An 11,169-nucleotide genomic window follows, 5' to 3' on the forward strand; every position below is an offset into this window, starting at 1 on the left:
CCCAGATCCCTAAATGGCCCCCTCAAGGATTGAACTCACAACCCTCGGTTTAGCAGGCCAATGCTCAAATTTCTGTGACAGACTCACTGCTACCTTCAAAAGCAACTTCTGATTGGGCTTCGTCCATTTCTTGGTCCCCACTTTAGGCTGATTTTCACAGGGGCTGAATATCCCCAGCTCCAACTGAAGTCAGTGGTATCTGTGTACCCAAAAATCAGAGGCCACTGTTGAATATGTTAAACTAGATAATAGGCCCTTCTGTAAAATACTATCTCAGTGGGGAATGTGTATGTCTGAGTTGCTCAGAAACTACAGTTACATGTCCATAGAAGAGATTATAAATAAATGTAAACAATAAATAAATGGTGAAATAATTGTAGGCACAATATAAAAAAGCATCAGACTGTAATAACATTTTAATTAGACATCTGTTATGTAAGTTTTTAGTGCTATTGAAGGTGGGTGGTTTGGAAGTTTTTCATTTATCCACGGAACAGTTGGTTGGGGGAAATGTAGGGGATTGCAATCATTAACATTTTTATTAAATGTAACCTGATCTACAGCTCAGGAAGGCATCACAAGTAAAGCTGGGTAAATAACAGATTATTGGTTTGCTGGCAATTTTGAGATATTGAAAAATCATTTCAGATTGGAAAATGTCCAGAAAATCAAAGAGTTAAAAAATTGATTTTAGGTCAAATTTCCTTGTGACCATTTTTAAACATTTTAAAATTATTTTAAATAAAATAAAAGGAAATGGTGTCTGGACACCCAAAATCAGAAGTCACTTTTGAACATGTTAGGCAACATCTTTTTGTACCAAATAGGTCCTTCTGTACCATACTTCAATATTTCTGTGGGGAAAACTGAAATGTTTCCTTTCAAAATGTCAAACAAAACATTTTGATATTTTGGGGGGGATTTTTTTGTTTTTTCCTAAATGAACTATTTGGCAAAATCAACACAAATTAACAAAACATTTTGGTGTCACCAAATCTGCATTTTTCACTCCAAAAAAAGCTTAGTGTGAGAAATTTCACCCAATTTTAATCACAAGTGAAAATTTTCAAGTTAGAAAAATAAAGCCATTTAATGAACCTGTACTATTATATAGAACTAGTCATTACATTTAAGCTGTGACCTTGAGCTTTTATCCATTTTATCCAACTGCTAGATTTTAGTACCAGCCCCAAGATGGGTGTACAGTAAAAACCCATGTCAACTAGCTGGTGGAAAAAGCAGATTTGGGACCCAAAAATAGTAACAGGGAAGCCCCACCAGAGAGTTATACTACACAGATCACTACTCCATAATACTGCTGTCACAACATTCTGCAGATCAATATAGACAGTAGGCCAAGGTGGATAGCACCATTAATGCAATGAAGTTACACCATGGACTCATTTAGTTTGCTATTATTAGAGGTATTCTATAGTTTTAGTTTTGAGTGTTTCAATCCATGAGGATTTGCAATTTCTCTCCCTCTCCCCTCCGTTTCACATTCAATGTTAGGTTGAATATTAGGAGACCCAAAACTCAAAGCAAAACTCAATCAAAACCAAAAGTTTTGCTTGATCTCACACCGAAACTAAAACATTCATGTGGTTTTGGTGTGAAATTCTAAAGCAGACCCAGGTTTGTTGAAATTGTTTGTTAACCCTTTGGATGATCCAAGGCAGAGCATGGAATATGTACATGAAACAAAGTTTCATGGATTCCACTATGACTTCTGTTTTTTTTAAAGAGAGATTTCTTACAGCTCTAATTATTTTTCAAAACATTATATACATAACAGGCATGATACTTCAATCGACTTAATTCCAGCAGGATGGAACCCAAAACGATGTTCTAAAATGGATGCTCTCCTGAAATGTGAGTTCCAATTGCCAAGAGCAGTAAACATTTCCACCGCTAGGTGTCTCAGTGGTTGTATGACAGGAGAAAGCGTTTTTTAAACTCAGTCTAACCAAAATACAAATAATTGTCATTTTCTCCCTCACACTGGACTATTTCCATTCAGTAGGCAGTGAAAACAGAGAATATTCAATATATAGTCAATTTCAGCCTTTGCTGTGTCTTAAGTGAAAACTATTTTTAGTTTAGGGAGCTTCAATTTGACAACATTCTTTGGATTAGATACAAAGTAACAACTATGATCATTGGCTACAAGCCTACAGGACAAGAGGAGCATGGAAACAAGGGGCAATTCTTGGGACCAACACTCAATGTACTTTTAGTGTCAGGGTGCTGTGTTCATGTGGGATGTAAACAAGATATCTTGTGGCTAACAAAGACAGCTAAATAGGCAATATCAAGGACATCCTTGAGTTGCATAAAAAACAACTTTATAACTCCATAAAGCAGGGATTCCAACTAGGGGAGACTTCAACCTAGCTCTATCGGGAGGAACTTCCTGGGAATACGAGAATAATTGGCAAGGTTGGACCAATGACCACATACGCAGTATTTGTATTGAGCATAGTAAAGAAGGAATTCATAGAACGCTGTAGTACAAGGCATTAGACTTCAAGAAAACTCATTTTAGGCAATTATTAAATCTGGTGAGTAAGGTGCAGAGAGAGGAATTATTAAAATCCATGTGTGTGAAAAAATGCTAGGGAATCCTAAAAGACACTATAAATGAGGCACTACAACTACAGTTTCTCTGAAAAGAATACAAGGAATAAGAATCAGTCCATACGGCTTCCCAAGGTGTTCTGAGGTCAATATCCATATGAACTGGAAATAGAAAAGGAGGAGGCAACCAAACAAGAATTCTCAAAATCAGTTAAGGTATTCAAGGAATATAGAAAAACAGCAAAATAAGCTAATGCTATCGAATGGGCTAAGAGGGCTTTTACAAATATAGAGGAACATGGCATATAGGGAGAAAGAAAGTACATTAATAAATAAATGAGGAAGGGGATTAAATTAGTGATTTGAAAATAGCGGAGATAATAAACTGCTTTTTAAAATGTCACCAACAAGAAATAAATGTGGCCAGATTATCCTACCTCAAAGGACTATCCACAGGAAGGGTGCAGAAGAGATTGAAAACTCTATGCTGTTTGCCTCATGGAGTTTTCAGGGAATTATCACTTACGTATGACTTTGCACTATTAAATTTTATCCCATTTCATTCCAGTTTCAAGGTCCTCCAGATCTTCTTTTACGATATTCTGCTCCTACTTTGTATTGGCAATACCTCCCAACTTTGTGTCAACTGCAAATTTTATTAGCACACTCCCACTTTTTGTGCCAACGTCATGAATGAAAACATTAAATAAGATTGGTCCTAAAATTGATCCCTAAGGAGCTCCACAAGTAACTTCCCTCCAGCCTGACAGTTCACCTTTTAGCATGACTCACTGTAGTCTCCCCTTTAGCCAGTTCCTTTCAATTCTCATATTAATCCCCATCTTCTCCAATTTAACTACTAATTTCCCATGTGGAACTGTATCAAATGCCTTACTAAAATCCAGGTAGATTAGAGCTACTACATTTCTTTTATCTAAAAATTCAGTTATCTTCTCAAAGAAAGAGATCAGATAGGTCTGACATGATTTACCTTTTGTAAAGGCATATTGTATTTTATCCCAATTACCATTTATCTCTGCACGGGAAGTGCAGAGAACAAGCCAAATTGAAGAAGTGGCCAACTATTTGTATGCAAAGACTTGTCAGGAAATCTTTGCAGAGAATAGTTCTTAGGAAAGTGCTCATGCATTTGGGGAGGAACAGAAATATTGTGTGTAAGTGCAATGGTCCAAATTTATCCCTCGTGTAACTCTACTAAATTCACTGGAGTTACTAGGAATTAATTTGACACATTATGTTTCTTCTATATATTTAACAGTTTTCTTCTGGTAATAATTTGTATAATCTTAGAAAGACTAAATAAAATGGTTAAACACTTATATGAATAAGAACAGCATCTGCAGTGACAGAAGCATGGATGACTATTATAAAGCTCTAAGTCCTCTTGCTTCAGCACATAAGAAGGTTGACATCTAGGTCAGGAAGAAACCCCTGCTTTCTCCCTGCACCTTCCCCCACTTCCTCATATACATGACATAGGCCACAAGCCTTCAAAAACTTACACATGTGCTTAAAGTTAAGCATGTTTGTAAATCTTGACAAAACTGGGGCCATAGTGCGTAGCACAAGTGACCTGTGACACAGATTAATTCCATTCCAGTCTCAAGAATTCATGAGCCAATTACCACATTACAGCCAATTACCATGACTGAGACCTAGAGCCATGATTTTCCATGGAGTTAATTCTGCCCTCAGTTAGACCTATATAAATCTAGACTAACTTAATTGAAGTCTATGGAGTAACTTTGGATTTGCGCAGATCTAACAGAGCAGGATATGACCAAATGTCTCATGACTTTATAAGTGCATTGTGAGCATTTTTGATGGGTCTGAAATCAAAGACACATTGGCTAAGCAGTTGGGAATTTTTACAAAATAACCTTTCTTGACAGTGCCCGGTTTTGTAATTATTCACAATAGGGAGTGTGCTGCTGAAACACAAAAACAAACAAGAAGAAACCGGTGAGACATTTTCCAGACAAATATGCCAAAGACAAATATGTCATAATAACTCAATAATCAATGGCATATTGAGAGGAGCTAGTGTATGCACACCCATAGGTTAACAATCCTATGCTTGGGCATTACCAATACCAGGCTGACCTACAGTGCAGAATGGTCCAGTGGCTACATCCACAACTTCGACTGAAGTGGGGGAAGCTGTGCATGCTCAGCACCTCTGAAAATCAAGCCACAAGAGACTAGCGTGGACCAATGGGGACACCCGACTATGAAGAACCTGGAAGGTGAGGACAAGAAGCTTGCACTTGCTGCGGTGAAGTGAACTGGCGATGTGATGCCCAGATGGCACTGTTGATCGGAACTGAAGTGCACAGTGGGAGTACTAGTGCAGGGGGGCGTGTCTGGAATAGCAGGGGAGCTGCAGGTCAGGGGTGTACATGGGGAAGCTTGCACGTTTATCCATATTATGCCAGGGCTCAAGCCCAGTTTATGAACACCAAATTGACCCTTTTATTAAATAAAAAGAATGAATGAGGGTGAAAAACACCCATACAGCAACATACAGTACATAGAGATAAGAGACAGCAGTGCCTAATTACTGCTCTAGAGGCCCTTCCTATCAATTGAGCAACTTTCCTAGGTCACTTGAGAATAGGAGTCCTCCTGGTCCTCCTTCCCCTCCGCTACAGTTTTAATTCCTGGCTTGAGCACTGATTAACTCTGCTCTCCAGTGGTATTTCCTGTGCACCATAACAAACATGCCGGCAGGTCAGTTGTTAACCAGAAAGGCTGATTAGGTGACTGCAGTGACAGTAAGGCAAAGACATAGATCGGGGGCCTAATTCTCCACTCACTGACACTGGTTTTGCTGTGAGTTAGTTTTGATTTACACTGAGGTAAAGGAGATCAGAATCAGGCCCCACATCCTAGGAAAAAAGGAAAGAAAATCTTCGATTTACAAGGGAAACTGTTGTATGAGTATTGCCATTACAGGGACTGTACATTCTGTTGGACACTGGGCAGGGGAGGACAAGGTGAGTTAAGTACTTTCCTGTGTTTAATTTCTCTGGATACAATCCTGCTCCCATTGAAGTCACTGATAGATTTGCTGCTGCTGTCAGTGGCAGCAGATTCAGATCCACAGTGAAAATTCAAAGCTGCCATAAAAGTGATTTACAAAGGAGGAAAAATTGGGCTTGTGTAGTTTAAAGATGCAGTGGGACAGCTTTAACTTAGGGACATTACACCAGTGAGGAACTGGGCAGAAGAGAATCTTGCTCTGCCATGCTCCCTCCTTTTCCCTCCCCACCATCTTCCTTTTCTCGTGGTGGGCTGGGCAGTGCAATTAGCCTTGGAGTCCACAGGGGGAATCTCTGGCTGGTTTACACTTACTCTGAGCTGCTTAGTGGATCAGAGAACCCAGTCCTAAGAGCTGATCCTATAGACGTTTAAACACCGGCATAACTTTACTTGCTCATTGGCTTCACTGAGACTACTCATGGGATTAAGTGTTTGTAGAATTGGGGCTTAGCTTGTGAGGTTGGGGGGAGTGGGAGATATATTGGGACTAAAAGGGAATGAACCCCAGCCACAAAGAAGCGAGAATTATTTCCTGCTTTTATAACCAGAGGTTCATGGGTAGACCTATTTATCTACTGTCCTTATTTTGGCCCCCATTATCACAGCATCCGAGTACCTTTCTTCCTTTAACGTATTCATCCTCACAACATCCCTGGGAGGCGAAAGTACTCTTATTCCTATTTTACAGATGGGGAACTGAGGCACAGAGAGACTAAATAACTTGCCCAAGGCCACACAGGAAGTCTGTAGCAGAGCAGCAAATTGAACCCAGCTCCCTCAAGCACTAGTCTAACAGCCTAACCGCTTGACCATCCTTGCCTATCATCCTGACAAGTATTGTCTTATTGCTTCCTTGTACTCACTGTCTCATTGTATCCTCTTTGGTCTGTCTGTATTCATGTGTTGTCTCTTGCCTTATACTTAACTTGTAAGCTCTTTGGGGCACGGACTGTCTGGTTCTGTATTTGCACAGCGCGTAGCACAATGAGGTCTGGCTCATGACTGGAGTGCCTAGCTGTTACAATAAATAAATAAATTATCCTTCCTTCCAGCTGTGTGCATTCTTCACCAGAGGTGGCTGCATTTTACTGATGGATGGAATGATTCTTGTGTCTGTTTGTTAAAGACACACTCCAGCATGATGAGTGTGCCTCCTGGGAGGGTGGAAGTGCCCTCATCTTCCAGTCAAGGCAACTGGGATTAAGAGTGCTCCACATCTTGTAGGAAGCACTCATGAGTGGGCCATCAATTTGTAAAGTTTTTTGAGCACCACCATGACATAATGTGCTTTAGAAATATAAACTATATCATTATTCTACAGTTAATGCTCTTTCCATTTCTTCTGCTAGGAGAACTTCAAATCTTGTCACTAAAAAGAAATAAGCTATACAAGTGTAAAAGTAGCTATCAAAAATAATGACATTCCTACTGAGCAAGTCAAGGGCTGATGGGGAAACAGAAATATCAACCATGCAGAAGCTCCAGCACCCCTAACCTACTGCTTATGTCAATGTCAGCCTGTCCAAAGGGGTTCGTTGGACAGCAGGGATGTGCAGGCTCATCTCTCTCCCTATCCTCTATACCACACTGCCTCATCTTTCTAAGAATCTTACAGGACAAGTGATTTATTTTCTCTTTCAATTTAAAAAAAATTATTTCCAATATATAAACTTTGCATGAAATGATGGAACATAAAAAACACACACAAGACTAGAGAATTACAAACCCAAGAAAGTACACATCACAGATTTTTAAGAAACAGTACTGTCCCAAGGCACCTTTGGATAATGCTGTTCCCAATTTTCAGGTGCTCTTCAATGGACATAGGGTCCATTGAAGGAGACCTGCAAAGGAGTATTTTTAAAATTGGGTGTATGCCCTCTTTTTGCTTCTTTTTGATGTATAAAAGGGCCTGAAAGGTTGTTCTGTATATACTGAAATTAAAAAGTGGCAAATTCAAAACAGATAAAAGGAAATACTTTTTCATACAACACTTTATTAGACTGTGTAACTTATTGCCACTGGAAGTTGTTGTGGCCAAGAATTTAGCAAGATTCAAAAAGGGATTGGACATCTGTATAGATAACAAGAATGTCTGCCGTTATCATAACCAATGGTGATAACAATTTGAAAGGGATATTAAACCTCATGCTTCAGGCCTTAAGCTGATCTCTAACTCTTGCAGATCAGGATGAGAATAATGCGGGGAGCAGATTATCCTACATCTTCTACTGCGCTGTTCTTACACTTCCTCTGAAGCCTCTGGTGCTGGCCACTGTCAAAGATAGGATGCTGGGCTAAATGGACCTCGGGTCTGATACAGTACAGCAATTCTTACATTTCAAACACACACTGCACACTTGTTATTTATGTTAGAAGTATCAGGAATTGAATATCAATCTGATCTTCCCTGGTTTTGCTATCGGTCTTTCTTGTGGAAGGGGAAGCTGGGGTCAGAGATGTGTACTGTGGGCTCACACCTTAACTGAAGGAAAGAGGGTTGGATCCTTAACAAAGACATCCTTTCTCTCAATTGTTCACTAATCACTGGACTTCAGTAAGTGTTAACAAAAACAAACAGCAGACTTTTAAAACAGTCCAAGGACTTTGTGTACATGGGGAAATTTACCGGCAGAACTATAATGGTATAATTATACCTCTATAGCTATACTGTATAACTCCCCATGTGGACACATCTATTCTGGACTAAGGCCTTGTCTACACTGCCACTTTACAAGGCTGCAACTTTCTCGCTCAGGGGTGTGAAAAAACACCCCCATAAGCACTACAAGTTTCAGCACTGTAAAGTGGCAGTGTAGACAGTGCACCAGCACCGGGAGCCAGGTTCCCAGCACTGGTAGCTATACCCCTCGTGGAGGTGCCGCGATTACACAGCCACGTTAATGTTGCTAGTGAAGACATGCCCTAAGAGTGCCCATTTTGGGAATTATACAGGTATAACTACAGTGCTATCACTATCCTAGTATATTTCTGCTGGTAAATTTCCCCGTATAGATAAGCCTTGAGTAAAATCTTTTCCCCTCTCAATCGCCTGCTGTCAGTCTTGTATATTTAGATGTCATAATTCCAGTCACCATAACTGGGCTATCAAACAGACAGCCCGGGGGCTGGATCTGGCCTGCATGATGTATTTTTGTGGCCCTCAAGACATACTCAGATTGTGCAAAATCAAGTTTCATTTAAAAAAATGTAAGCTTCCACTTTTCCCAGACTTGAAGAAGAGCTTGGTGCAAGCTCAAAAGCTTGTCTCTTTCACCAACAGAAATTGATCCAATAAAAGACACTACCTCACCCACCTTCTCTCTCTAATATCCTGGGACTGACACAGCTACAACAACATTGCACCCTTCTCATGACTGCAGAGATAACCTGACCTGATGCCGTGCTATCTGCCTGAGCCTGCAAGCAGCCTGACACAATGAATCAGAGAGATGAACTCTCTGGTATCCTATTAATCTCATTGGAGCCTCACCTGGAAAGCCCAATGAAGATCTATCAATGTCACTATTAACTATTCCATTGCTGATCAGTTTACCAGATGGAATGGGGGACGGGGTGGGAATAAAACCTCTGAGGGGTAGGGATTGGGAATGGCTGCAGGGAAAAAGCTGAGTGAAAAAAACAGGAGATGCACAAAGGCAGAAAAGAGGGAGAAACAGTGAAGGGAAGGGAAACGAAGGGCGGAATAGCAGTGGCCTAATGAGGAGCAGACTTTCTCACTCAGACCTGACATACACGTTAAAGTTTTCACGGCATAGCCATGTTGCTTAGCAGTGTGAAAAAATCATACCCTAATGTAGACACAGTTACCCTGGCAAAAAAGTCCTTTTGTTGGTATAGTTTATTTTGTTCAGGGAACTAGTATAAGTTATTCCGACAAAAGCTGTGTCTCCACTAGGAGCGTTTGCAAACCCTTTCTAGTGCAGACAAGGTCTGAGTGTGACAATAATATACTGAATAATAAATAATAAAATTTGACTTCTGAAGAAGTGGGGTTTTTATCACAAAAGCTTATGCCCAAATAAATCTGTTAGTCTTTAAGGTGCCATCGGACTCCTCATTGTTTCTGTGGACAGACTAACACGGCTACCCCTCTGATACTTAATAAAAGTTGAGTTAGTGCATGAAGGTTGTGTTCTCTTGTTCTCTATTCAGACCTCCCTCGGACATCAGTGGGAGACCTGCTTGTATTGAGAGGATATGAAGTCTTCAATATACATCCTGACCCATGGACCATAATTAAACATGGAATCTGGCCCTCTCCTCCAAATGAGTTTGACGTCCCTGCCACAGAGTCTTCCAAGGTAGATGAGACCTGAATTTCTAATATAAAAAACAAGCTGCAAATCAGTGGAAGAATGGGTGAGTCATGGGATGATTTGTTGTCCGGGGGAGTTTGGGGGGAATGGGTGTGTGGACCAAGAAAGGTTAACACAAGAACATAAGAATGGCCACACTGGGTGAGATCAATGGTTCATCTAGCCCAGTATCCTGTTTTCCAACAGTGGCCAATGCTAGATGTTTTAGAAGGAATGGAAGGAACAGGGCAATCACTGAGTGATCCATCCCTGTTATCCAGTCCCAGCTCCTGGCAGTCAGAGGCTTAGGAACATCTGAGCATGGGGTTGTGTCCCTGACCCCCTTGGCTAATAGCTATTGATGGACCTATGCTCCAGGAACTTATCTAATTCTTTTTTGAACCCAGTTATAATTCTGGCCTTCACAACTTCCACTGACAATTAGTTCCACAGGCTGATGGTGTGTTGTATGCAGAACTACTTCCTTTAGTTTGTTTTAAACCTGCTGCCTATTAATTTCATTGGGTGATCCCTGGTTCTTGTGTTATGTGGAGGGGTAAATAACATTCCCTTATTCATTTTCTCCACACCATTCATGACTTTATAGACCTGCATAACCATTAGCCTGGACTAGCCTCCGGTGTTTTAAACATGGATTTAGGTGCCTAACTATAGACACCCAAATTTGCATATTTTGGCCACCGTCAACTAAAATTTTTGTTATGTAAACAAACAAGTTAATTTTTTAAAGTTACCGACTGTGATTTTTTAAAATCCCATTGTACTTCTCACTGTTTATATTCTCCTTGTTTAGTTTTTGCATTTTTCTCTGGCTGGACAATGAAAATCATTGAAATCAGTTTCCCTAATTTGTACTTACGGTCAGTTTCCCTTTCGGGATCTTAGCACTGCCATGTTTGGGTTGCAAACACTGAATGTTGGCATATTTTCATAAAACAGCTGTTTTCTTTGGAATTAAAAAAAAACAGTGGAAGGATTCCACTGGTTTTAGGTTTTATAAAAGCATGCTCATACTGATTTTAAATTCTGGGTCAAATTCCGGTTGTCGGGTCCATCCATAGAACAATTCATCTGATGATTGACACCTGATCATTCCCACAGCAAAAAAATGTTATTGGATGATTGATGAAAATATGGTTGCTTTTCTTCCCTAGTTATTCACATAAGTCCACCCTCTAGTTCCTGCAGT

The sequence above is a fragment of the Malaclemys terrapin genome, chromosome 22, assembly GCF_027887155.1.
Source record: "Malaclemys terrapin pileata isolate rMalTer1 chromosome 22, rMalTer1.hap1, whole genome shotgun sequence".
NCBI lineage: Eukaryota > Metazoa > Chordata > Testudines > Emydidae > Malaclemys > Malaclemys terrapin.